At 34.6% G+C, this 13,263-nt stretch overlaps 1 protein-coding gene across 20 annotated transcripts in view; it reads right to left on the bottom strand.

Moving 5' to 3' along the window:
- LOC118746855 (FERM, ARHGEF and pleckstrin domain-containing protein 2) overlaps positions 1-13,263 on the bottom strand; it is a 491,681-nt gene that overhangs the window by 329,853 nt on the left and 148,565 nt on the right. The window lies entirely within an intron of this gene.

Here is a 13,263-nt window from a genome sequence, read left to right as displayed (position 1 = left end):
TATATATCTCCATATAAAGTTCCAGTAATATATCCAAAATATTTCCTGAGTAATGCAGTATGAAAAATTCCGTTTGTTTGGGAGGTGCCACGCCCCCTTGTCTAATCGAGATTAAATCTATCCTATATTTTAAGTTGGGCTAAATGACAGCAGTGTACAAAATTTCATGATCGGTTAAGTAGTTGAAGCGTAAAAGAGTAGCAAACAAACTCACTTTCGGATTTATAATATTAGTAAGGAAGTAAGGATTGATGTGAAAAATGTATAGTAATTCATCAATTGAGAACGGTTGGCCCGATTTGGCTCACATTTTTTTTTTTAGTTGCTCGTAATTGCCAGAAGGTTTTTTCGAAAGAAAGTTTTGGGAAAACCGTCCGGGAAAGTCGCGAAATTGGAAAAATCTAAAATTAAATTTTTTTATGGAATTTTGTGTGCAATTCCTTCGATATGGCATTCGAATGGAAAAATAGAAAATTTTAAGTGGAAAACTCGGAAAAATCCGGAAGGCAATTTTTTTTTTTCGACGAAATCTTGGAAATTTTCGGATAATTGTGAAATTCATTGGGAGCATGAATCAATTGGGAACAATTTTCTCCTATGTTTCATAACCGATTCGAATGGGTGCTGCTTTTTTGGAAAGGTGTTTAAAAGAATAAGTGCACAAAGTTTTAATTTTTCCGATAGGTGGCGCAGGGGTCGAGCTACGCTAAAAAATGCAGTTTGGTTCGTTAGTAGCCTTTTGCCTAGATTAGCATATAGGACCCATTTTTTCCGTTAAGTGGGCCAGGGACCGATCTATTCGAAAAAGTCTTATTTATGGACCGATTGGCACGTAGGTAGCTTATTGGCTGGGTTAGCATACATATATGATATCGTCGTTTAAAGTACAAAACCTCGTATCAACAAAATGCAAAACCGCGTATCAAGATAATGCAAAACCGCGTATGTAAGGTTGCATCAATTATTTTCTACAGAGTAAAAACATTCATATTTCAAAATGGTTCTCATTTTTACAAAGCAATAGCATTACTGGCTAGTATATTTTAGGAGGAATGGATAAAGATTGAGCCAAGAGCTTGTGTGAGCAAATCCAATTTTTGGCAGAAAATGTCAATTACGCAGTTTTGCAGAATGACGATACGCGGTTTTGTACTTTAAACGACGATATTTTTTTCTGATAGGTGAACCAGATATCGATCTATTCCAAAAAAATCTAGCAAAGTAACAAAGGGTGGTAGAACCTTCCACTTAGGTTTTGATTAAAGCTAAAAATTTCGAACACTATCCTTGCAAATTCGTGCACCTTTGCTTGATGGTCACTTATAGTCATTTGTTGAGCAGGAATAAGTCGTCGTTTAAAGTGCAAAACTGCGTATCAGCAAAAAGCAAAACCGCGTATGTGAAGTTGTAAAAATTATTTTCTAGAGCGTAAAAACACTCATATTTCAAAATGGTTTTTTTTTTATAAACCAATCGCATTTCTGGCTAGTATATTTCAGGACGAATAGATAAGAATTGAGCCAAGAGCTTGTGTGAGCAAATCCAATTTTTGGCAGCCAATGTCAGTTACGCGGTTTTGTACTTTAAACGACGAACTGATTTTGGGAAGTTTGAGTACCTACCGCAATTAAGCAAAAGGTGATAGAACCTTCTACTTAGGCTTAAATTAAGGCTTGGTCTTCTGACCTCAATTCCTGAAAATACCATTCCTTCACCTTCACCCTAAGGTCACCTATAGTCATTTATTGAAAAATAAATGAGTATAGGTGACCATCAGGGCAAGGTGCAGGAAGAGTACTTTCAGGGATAGTAGTCTGTAGTTCTAGCATTTATTTAAGCCTAAGTGGAAGGTTCTATCACCTTTTGTGTCATTGCTAGAGCTTTTCAAATATTGCAAAAAACACGATTTTTTGACACCTTCCCCACATTTTTCTCAAAATCTGGAGCTGATGGTAACTTTATACTTACGGATTTTTAATCAGCTTTAAAACAGCTTTAACATTTGCCACACCAAAAGCAGTGTTGCCCTGTGTAACCTACACTAATTATATAAAGAGAAGCTCCTTTTTTCCTTTCCTTCTTTTTATAAGAGGTGATCTCGCGAACGGCTGTACCGATTTTTTGAAATTTTGGACACCTACTGCAGACTTTCGATATACTAAGGGAACGTGGCATCACCGATACATATCGAATTTTTCATACCGTATATCTCCAAGCATATTGAAACTTTTACACCCAAAATACGGTGTTTTTTTTCTTGTTCATGATACATTTTTTTTTTTATATTTTTTATAGAATTATAGTTCATTTTGCATCAAATGGCACTAAATTTTGAGTATGCAGTTTTGTAGTTCACTCAATTTCAGTTTCATAAAGTTCAAGTTTTTGAGAGTTTTTTTCCCTGATGATGTTGCGCATTTTCTCCGTATAACGAATGCGTGATAGTTTTTTTGTATGAAAAAAATGCCGAAGACTGTCAGTATGTAAAAGACTTATTCTGGTGGCTTAACTCCTCCTAAACGACCGAAACGATTTTAATGATAATTTTTATTTATGTTTCAATAAAAAAATTAATTTTGGGCGGGACGAAGTTCGCCGGGTCTGCTAGTTTTTCATAAAAAACAAAATCGTGGTACAAAGCTCAATAACACAATTGAAATAAGTCTCGTTAAGATTTTTTTGTATTGACATGATCAAATTTAATAGTATCTAGTAGTATAGTAATTAAAGTAAACAATGCACTAAACACTCTTTCTAAATTGACTAAGGAGCGTGGTACGCAGAAATACTTGACTTCAACACCATCAAATTAAAGGATCTTCTTTTCCTGTGTATAAAGGGTAGCTGTAAATAGTTCTCCCTTTCTAAATAGCTGCATTATTCTTGTACGGTCGCTGCTTTATCTACCCATAATTTGGCTATCAACATCACTACATATGTAAACTGGAATCAGCATCAGAGCCGTTGGCGATTTCCTCAAAGGATTGCCAGATATCGTGGTTACATCGCTCTTCAATACAAGCCTTCACTAAAGTTCGGCCTTTTTCATATTCAACTAGTTTATCCATGCTAACTGATTTATATTTTCGAATTAGTTCATCATCAACCCAGTTTTTAGCTGTATTGATGGCAGAAAAAAACGAGTTTTGAAACGCGTGATCACAAAATATTGCAACAATGAAGCATTACGGGGCGATTCGGGAAGCGGGAAGATATGTAAGCATGCATTATAGTTCGATTTTCATCACATTTTTTAATAAAAATACATCAACCACGATCTTTTGATTAGTGGCGTTCATTGTTGTTTATCTTTTGTCTTTCTGATGTTTCTCCTATGGACGTAACTTGACTTCGCTATGAAGAGAAACAGAATTTTCCCATCAAAAAATATTTATTTTCAAGAATTCTATAACATTTCTACGAAAAATTGTTTTTTTCCAAATAAAATACATGGAAAACTTTGAGGGCTGTGAGCCACCTAAATATTTTTTGACTGACATAAAACTTTGTTAGTCACGACCTTAGGCTATTCGCACATTTCTAGTGGGCGAGACAAATAATACAAACACTTTTATTTGTCTACGTATAGTTAAGGGGGTCACCCAACATACCGATACCGACCTATTCCAAAAAAATCTAGCAAAGTAACAAAGGGTGGTAGAACCTTCCACTTAGGTTTTGATTAAAGCTAAAAATTTCGAATACTATCCTTGCAAATTCGTGCACCTTTGCTTGATGGTCACTTATAGTCATTTGTTGAGCAGGAATAACTCGTAATGCAAAACCGCGTACATGATTTTGCATAAATTATTTTCCAGAGAGTAAAAACACTCATACATATTTCTTTTTTATAAAGCAATCGCATTTCTAGGTAGTATATTTCAGGACGAATGGATAAGGATTGAGCCAAGAGCTTATGTGAGCAAATCCAATTTTTAGCAGCAAATAGTTGTGTTTGTTTACAAATTATCCAGTAACTTGCCAACAACTCTACAGTAACTTTATTTCTAATAATTCGCCCTCATAGAAAAAATTAACAAAAAAGTACGCGAACGCTTTTCCAGTAATAATTTGCAAGTTTCATGAGCAGCTGATAAATTGGTTGTTTATTCGCAGTATATTCATAATAAAACAATATATTTTATATTCAAATATGTTTATTTTGTGAATTTCCACAATAAAAAGCCACAAACAGTTTCCTTATTAGTTTAAATTTCATCCAGCAACATGCGATCAGCTGTTTTTCGTACTGGTAAATTCTTACAAGTTAAAATTTATCCAGTAAAATCCAGTTACGCGGTTTTGTACTTTAAACGACGATATGTACATATACTATTTGCCATAGACAGGCCCGTTGAGATGGAGGGCGAAGGGGGTGAATCCCCCCGGGCTCGGGCTTCTTAAGGGTTCGAAATATCATAACCCTAACTTGTTACTATTTTCTTACAATGTGATTGCTCCTTCGTTATAGGCTTATATTATAAATATATTCCGATTCGTGCTGATGGTTTCTGACTCTATAAATTAAATTAAATTATCATATGGCTCAAAACGCGGACTGTTACAATACGTTTTGGCTTATTACAGTGCTTTTCAAATACCGCTGAAAATCGCTAGAATAAAACTTTCTGATAGCTTTTTTTCTTTTTTCTGAAAGCATAAGTATGTGGCAATATTTAATATACTAGTGAACCCGCATGGCGTTAAATTTTTTAAACAGGTGAAACCCTATTCAAAAACTTCTAAAAATATTCCTAATGATTAATCTAAACCATTTCTCAATAATGAGAGTTCTTTAAATTTCCCTGTAACTTCAAAAAATAAAACCTGTGCACATCTATGTAGAATCCCAGTTCTTTAATTTGACTTCTCATTTTGGAAATTCGAAATAACGTTGCAGATGTGATGACCTTCAAAAAAAAATAGATGGCAATAGTTCCTCATGGAAGCCACCTTGGTCCGATTGGTTGCGATATTCATTAATGATATTTCTTCTATAATAAAACATTCAAAAATTTTAATGTATGCCGATGATGTGAAACTTTTTAAAACATTGTCCTCTATCGAAGAAAGGTCTTTGTTACAAGCGGATCTGAGTAACGTGTTTAGTTGGTGTAATGCAAACTATATGCCACTAAACCTTCAAAAATGTAAAGTTATGTGTTTCTCTCGGAGGGCTGTTCAACCAGCTAAGTATTCAATTTCAAATTATAATATGGAGCAGGTATCCAATTTTGTCGATCTTGGTATCACAATGGATTCCAAACTCAATTTCAACCATCATATTAATGTTACAGTCAATAAAGCCAAAGGCGTTTTTGCATTTGTAAAGCGATGGTTAAAAGAGTTCAAAGATCCTTATCTTACAAAAGCTCTTTTTACCACTTTAGTTAGGCCTATACTAGAATACGGATCTATTGTTTGGAATCCCCGCTACCAAGTTCATTCAGAGAGGATTGAATCAATTCAAAAACAATTCTTGCTTTTTGCGTTGCGTGACTTTAACTGGGATTCAGATTACAATCTTACACAAGTCGTCTAAAGCTCATAAATTTGCCTACACTCGCAAGTCGTAGAGAAATGCTAGGTATAATATTTATCGTAAAATTAATGACAGGCTTGATTAATAGCCCGGCCCTTCTGGCTGAGGTCAATTTTAATGTGCCCTCTCGAGTGTCAAGACACATTCGACCTCTGTTTTTGAAGCCATGCAAAACTAATTTTTAACTAAACGAAAAATTAATTAATTAATTAACTCTAATAAAATATATTATCAGCCTACATAATGAAATAATATAAAGTGTATCAGCCTACATAGTGAAATAATATAAAGTGTGCCAGATAGCAATAACATTGTATTTCGGAACTATTAATTGACAATTCATTATCACAAACTTTTCTTTAATTTGACTTTCACGTTAACCTTTTTGAGTGAGAACTTATGAATTTTTTTGATTTGAATAAAAAAATCAACCAAATATGCCAAGAAACTCTTGCCGCTTGCGCAAAAGCACACAAAGCGTTGCAGTGCTGTTGTTTTCGGTCCAGAAAGATGAGGATCTAAGCCGAAATAGGGCAGAGATGTGCAACCAAACCAAGGGTTAATGCCAGAATTGAAAAAAGCGAATACCAGAAACTAAAGAAAATATAATAACAAAATCAAATTTTGCTTATGAAGAAGTCAGTTACCTGGTACACTTTATATTATTTCACTATGACCAGCCTATAGTTTCCTTAAAACTCTTTCGTTTGACACTAATATTTCGATATTTCGTTTATTTATCTTTCATATAAGTAAAACAAATTCGACTTTTCAAACAGGTGGTAACCCCTTTAAAGGTATTTTCAAACTAAAATCTTTCGCCTGGCATTGGTATACATATTTCAAGTAACTGATGTATTAACTTGAATTTAATTTTTTAAGCACATGGTAACTCTCCTAAATACAGTTTAGAAATAAATTATTTTCAAACCCATTTCGATTGATATCCATCTTTTGACAATCCATTTAACTTATTAAAAAATTGGGGCATAATTTTTTAACAAAAAAAAAAACAAATATCCAGCTTAAAGATTTCTTAACACTCGTTCTTTTGATAACCATATTTTAAAATTTCATGTAATTTACCCTCTTAAAAAATATTTTCCTTAAATATTTTTCGTCTGACATTGTTATAAATATTTCATGTAACTGATGAATTGAGTGGAAATTTAATTTTTAAACACATGGCAATCCTCCTAAATATAGTTCTTAAATAAAGGATTTTAAACTCATTTCCATTGATAACCATCGGTTAGTAATTCATTTAGTTTAGCCCTTTAAACTAGGGCAACCCTCAATCACATCAAAAATGTTCTAAATTGTCAAACTACGTATTTCTTGAAGCTCTTTCATTTGACATCCATCGTTAATATTTCATATAAAAAATAGTTCAATTAGACTTCTCAAATAGGTGGCAAACCCTGTTCAAAATATTTTCAAACTACTACCTTCTTAAACCTCTTTTGTATGACGCCCATATAGCGATACCTTATTCACTTGCTTAATTCCTTTAATTAAAATTGAATTACATTTTTTTAACATGTGGCAACCCTCCTATACGTAGTTAAGTTATAAAGCCTTTTCAAAACCATTTCGATTGATACCCATAATTAATAATTGATTTAACTTTTTAATTAATTTGAGCTTAATTTCTTAACAGGTGGCAACTTTTTTCGAAAAAGCAAACCCTTCTTGAACACCCACACCCGAAATCGAACGGACGGTGCGGATCTGAGGGCACTGATTAGTAAATAACTTGAGTTTAATTATTTAACAGGTGGCAACTCGAAAAAATAAAACCGTATTGCACATCTACAGGCCAATTTGACACCCCATTTTTGAGAATCGAACGAATGGTGCAGATCTTTTATGCTGCACAAAAAATGTCGTCGCGTATTATATATATGGATATTATATATGTATATACATACTTAAAATAATTTGTAACTCCTGTTGTTGAGGAGTTATGAATGTTTCAAAAGCGGACTGTTACAGTACAATTTTTTAAGTACTTTTTACTGATTTATATTATCGAAAAAGTATGCTCTCCTTATATAATGTTTTCAAAAATTGATATACACAGTTTCTTAGCTTAAGGATGGAACTCAATAACTACGTATTTATTGGGCTGATAAAATTAATTTTGAGGTCAATATTTGCAAAAAATAGTCGGACTGTTACATTACAGAAAAAGACTGTTTGTTACGTTACCTGTGCGATATACGTGTAGCGATAAGATTATAATTAGGGTTTTAAATGACTTTTAGTGTGTTTTATGCAATGAGTAGCATGAATTCAACAGTCTTAGGGCCTTATTTTGTATCACGAACGATAGGCAAAACGAACGATTCGTCTGCAGACGACAACCTCTCTGATTGCGATTTTAAACTCTATCGGTCGTCTTCGTCTTGCTTTTCATACATTACGTTGCAATGGTCTCGGTTGCGTTTAAACCGGCAAAAATGATGCCGCCGGACTAATTTTTGAAGCATTCCTCTGCAGACGAATCGTTCGTGTTGCCTATCGTTCGTGATACAGAATAAGGCTGTTAATTAAGATCATGATAATTATGACTACGGATTTGAAAGTTTCTGTTGCTGTGCAGCTGTAGGTCATTTCAGAAGTAATTTTCTGCGTTGAACTCGAGCTCGCACTTACAATTTCGCCACAATATTGAGGTTTTTCGCGGTTAAGTACACTAAAAACGGCTTTAATGGCCACTTTTGGTTGCTCTATGCCATTTAGTGCTATTCTTACCCTTTAAAATGTGCCATCGAGTGATGCTTTACGATTTTTCCTTCAGAAACTATGGCCATTGGAGGATGACGTAATGAGTTAGAAAGCATATGCTTCGTTTGGCGATGTTAAATTCGAGGACACGGCAGTTAAAGTAGCCGTAACTCTTGAAGGAAAAATCGTATAGCAAAATTCCAGAGTGCATTTTGAAGGATAATAATAGTACTAAAAAAATACTTGAGATAATTCCAATAGATTTTTATTATTTAATCAGAAAATCGTCTTCTTTTAGCTTCTTTTGGTCTCGTTATTTTTTGAAATAAAATAGTTATCAGGTTTTTTTATTTTTCTACGAGTTTTTATTTTCAATTTGAGTTAGAAAGAATATAAATTTTAACTATAGGTCAATAGCACGTTGAATAGCTTACAATGTTGCTTTCAAAATGAGCCCTATCTCTAACTAAATAGAGCATAATTTTACCTGAAAATTTAATAAGTAAAAAAGCTTTCACGTTACAAATAGTTTCCGCTGAAAACAAATGGATAATGAAGAGTATAGGAACCCTGCAGTGAAAACCCAAACCAGTTAGAAAAAATACTAGTTCTTAAACTAGTATGCGCCTACCAGTTCGACATTTTCGAAGAGCTTAAGCGTTCAGCGACATCTGCCTTTGAATTGCCAAAGCCTAAAATAAAACGCAAATAATTGCTTTTCTTACGTGACGCCACAGTGAAGACTACTGGTTCTGGTTCTGGGATCGCAGGTTCGAGGCCGCTTGGAGATGGTTAAGATTTTTAAAGTTAGATCAATGTAAGTAGGAATAATTATTTCAATTTAAATATAAATAACAAACTTAAAAATCCAGTTGCTTTACAAAAAAAAAAGAAACAAATATATGGGAAGAAATACTTGTGCCATAAAAAAATAGTTAAAAAAAAAAATATTTTTTCTTAATTAAATTTAAGAATAAAAACACCCTAAATAAAAAATATAAATAAAAGAAATATTATAAAAAAAAAGATAAAATAAAAAAATTTTCCCTGCGCCAGGGCTTGAACCTGGTACCTCAGGCATACCACGCGAGTGCTTTGCTCTGTCGGCCATTGCGACCGTTGTAGCGCCGCGAGCAAAAAGGCATACTAATGCTTTTCATAGGGGATGAATTGGCAGACTATCTCATCAACTGGTATGATGGTACTAGTATTTTTACTAGTAGATGTTGATGCACAGCCTGACAATTGACATCTCGTAGGACATCGCAATGTTAAAAATACCAGTCGCTAACATTGAAAAAGGATAGAACGTGAACTAGTTGGGCTGAAACGCAAACTGGTAGAATTCTAGTTCACAACTAGTAGCTTTCTCTGCAGGGAAACTGCTTTATATATATATATATATATATATATACATGGCGGAAGAGAGCCGAAAATGCTCGAAGAAACCCAGATTTGTATTACGTTAATAATTAATGCCGACTTTATTTTCATTTAAAAAGTTAATTACTGATTTTTTCCCGAATACTTTTTTATTAACTTTAAAGGAATACAAGGCATGCGAAGAGAAGCAAGTACAATGCAAAAAAATGGTGGTCCTTAAATATAAACTACCCTTTAGTTTCATGTTGAGCTTTCTTAACTTTCGTTAACTTAAAGGCGTGTCGGGATGAAGTTAATTAAGTTAATTTTCATGTTTGAGAGAAGGAGATTCGTTTCAGTATTTATATTGTCTGATACCTCAAAACAGCCCTTCCCAAAGTGGGCGACGCGGCGGCCTGGGGTGCCGCTAGTGGCTAGAATATGCTAGTGGTGCGGACAAAGTTTTTAGACATTCCATACACAACGCAAGCGGTTTGATCAAACTTCAACATGGCGGCCAAAAAATCAAAAAATTTTGATTTTTATTAAAATTACCTTTAGCGGCTCTTCAAACCCCATACACAACACAAATAGCTTGCAGCAAAGGGATATTTCGCTCTTAAGCGTAGTTCCCCAGTTCGTTTTGTCAACGTAAAATTGAATCAGAAAATTTTCAGAAAAATAGCTAAAAACGTACCCTTTTCACAACCACTTTCGGTACTTTAGACCAAATCCGCGTTTCATCCACTTTTCTTCCCGTTTTCGCATTAATTTTCGGATATTTTGCTGGCTGGGCTGTTCTCGTAACAAGCGCAGCAGTATCGCGCACGTGTATTTATTACTTGTTCTTTGTAACTTCGCAACCACACTGTCAAAAGCGAATCAACACGATTTTAGAGGCAGTCTTCCCGTGTTAGTGAGGTACCCATTCGCAATGCAAATCGAAGATGTACGAAGTACTTTAGACTTACGCCACTTAAGACGAAATTTTTAAAGCTATCGACAAATTTGTACAGAACAATGCTTTGAAATGGAGCAAGTGTGTGGATATTTGCGATGGTTGGAAAAACGAAAGGAGCGATGTCTAGGATGAAGCAAGAGGCAGGTATTACCCGGCGACTAGATTTAAAACCCGTATTGGATGACGCTGCGAAGATAACAGAGACCTGCGAAATTAAAATACATCTCTGGTTTTTTCTAGTACGTCGAGATATTTTTTATTGGTGACAAGTATATTTTAGAATTTCTAGCAATTTGCATGCAAACACCATAAATAAACAAAGTAATCGGAAAAACATATGTAACTTCGAAATTAACGCTATGAAAATTGATAACAGCCGGTTTCACTAGCAATTTCCATACAGAATTAAAAAAATTAAAATCATTTATCACTTAAAATGCTTTCGTGAAATCGGCTGTAACAATTATTTTCTTAGCGTTATCGGGCACCAGCGTTAACTTGGAAGGTTTAGAAAAAAAAAAAAAATTGTCGAATATTTTCCCAACATTGACTCTGAGGATGGCTTCAGCTGGATAACAAACCCGTTTCGAAAACCTTCTGGTCATCAGTGAAGACAGCACTTTTATTATTAAATACTACGAAGTGAGCCAAGAGAGTTCCGGATGTACGTGTATGCAGGAAACACTGCTGTTGGCAAGATTGCATTAAAAATACTAGTGACTTTTAGGACCTTTTTATGGGTTGCATTCGATTTTCGATCTTCGCTGATTATGAGCTATGCAACCGTGTTGAAATTTTCGTTGTATGATTTTGCATTTGTTTTTTTACTTTATGGCGGCTAGACACTAATTTTAAACAATTTTTATTGATTTCATGCAGTTCTAACGTCGTGAATATTAAACACGTGCTCGAAAGACTAGTGAAAGATCATCCCAATACTCAGTTGGCACGATCTCTGAGAACAAAATCGTATGCTGTTGATAGTCTTAAAATATTTGAAATATATGTTATTATCAGGGAACGGATTTTTAGGACCTAAAAACCTATAAAAAAGGCAAAATAAAGTAACGAAATAGGCTGGAAAAGGCAAAATAAAATAGCGAAAAAGGCAGGAAAAGGCACTAGGTATTGGAAAAAAGGCAAAAAAAGGCAAAACAAAATAGCGAAAAAGGCAGGAAAAGGCAAAAAAAAAGGTATTGCAAAATAGGCAAAATAAGGCACTAAAAAAGACAGAAAATACGAAGAACAATCAAAAAATATATTTATTTTAGAAATTTTTATATTAAAAGTAAAAAGAGAAAAACTATGAACTAGTTTCATTATATGAAAAATTTGTACTTTTAATCTTTGACTATTTTATCCTTTCGAGTTTCTAATTCATAAAACTTTAATCTGTATAGTTGTAGTAACATTTAGGCCTGGGTAACGGCGCAAATTTTTTGGCGCTGGTGCACTAACTCCAGCGCCACTGTCGGATTCAGCACAGTGTGTTGGCGCAATTGCGCCTCTTCAGGCTAAAGCTCATTTCCTTTATTGCTGAACGCTCCACCAAAGTGAATTAATACAAGGTGATATCGGTTGAGAAAAAACTCAAGTGTACCCAAGTTCAAAACACAAAAATACAACAAACCCATCATTTTCACATTCAGAAGGACCGCGAAGAATTCTAGCAACACCACCTTGTATAAATTCGCCTTGTGCTGCACATTTTACAAGAGACAAGAGAATTGTCTGGTTCTTTGCGACACCCGGTGATGTCAGTGTTCCGGTGTTGAACTAAGGTGAATCAATACAAGGTGGTATCGGTTGGGTAAAAAAAACTCAAGTATACCCAAGTTCAAAACCCAAAAATACAACAAACACATGATTTTCACATTCAGAAGGACCGCGGCTAATTTTAGCAACACCACCTTGTAAAAATTCGCCTTGTGCTGCACATTTTAAAAGTGACACTTCGCTTTTAAGTGTTCTTTGCTGGTTCTTTGCGCCGCCTGGTGTCGTCAGTGTTCCGGTGTTGCTGGCGCCATTGCGTCACTGAGTTGTGAAAATCGGTATCGGCGCCAGTAACTCAGCTCTCGGTATCAGCACAATAGCGCGGCGCCGCACTGTGTTACCCACGGCTAGTAACATTGAACCACAAGATGCATTTTGAAGTTTTCTGGCAGTATTTTCATTCGATTTTCGCGAAGAAAAGCCTCGAATGTACTAAATGTGCGCTCGACGTAAGTTGATACAAGTGGAGCCCAATTTAAATATGGAACGTTTGAAACGTTCATATTATCAGGAATAAGGGCATTTTCCTCGCCCTTTACAATTTTATGCACACCCCTTATTGTCTCCAAACCTACGTTTGCTGAGAAAACGGCTTTGAATTTTTTCAACACCAATTTGGCAAGAGGTCCCTGCGCTTATATAAGCCGCATGGGCATGAGTATATTTTTTAATCTAAAAAAAAAATTGTAAATGCTATAATTTTTTTTTAAAGGTAGAAAAGGCAAAAAACGGCAAAAATCTTAAAAAAGGCAAAAAAAAAGGCAAATATCTTAAAAAAGGCAAAAAAAGGCAACATCAAATGTGTATGTATGGAATCAGGGAAAGCTAAATCGTGGACATTCTTAATCGAATATACTCTATCTCTTTAGCAGAAAATAAGGCAATTTCCATAAAA

Source organism: Rhagoletis pomonella, unplaced genomic scaffold, assembly GCF_013731165.1.
Source record: "Rhagoletis pomonella isolate Grant_MI unplaced genomic scaffold, Rhpom_1.0 Rhpom_scaffold_00001, whole genome shotgun sequence".
In the NCBI taxonomy this organism is placed as follows: domain Eukaryota; kingdom Metazoa; phylum Arthropoda; class Insecta; order Diptera; family Tephritidae; genus Rhagoletis; species Rhagoletis pomonella.
The sequence above is the reverse complement of the archived record's forward strand: the minus strand, read 5'-3'. Positions and strand labels throughout refer to the sequence as shown.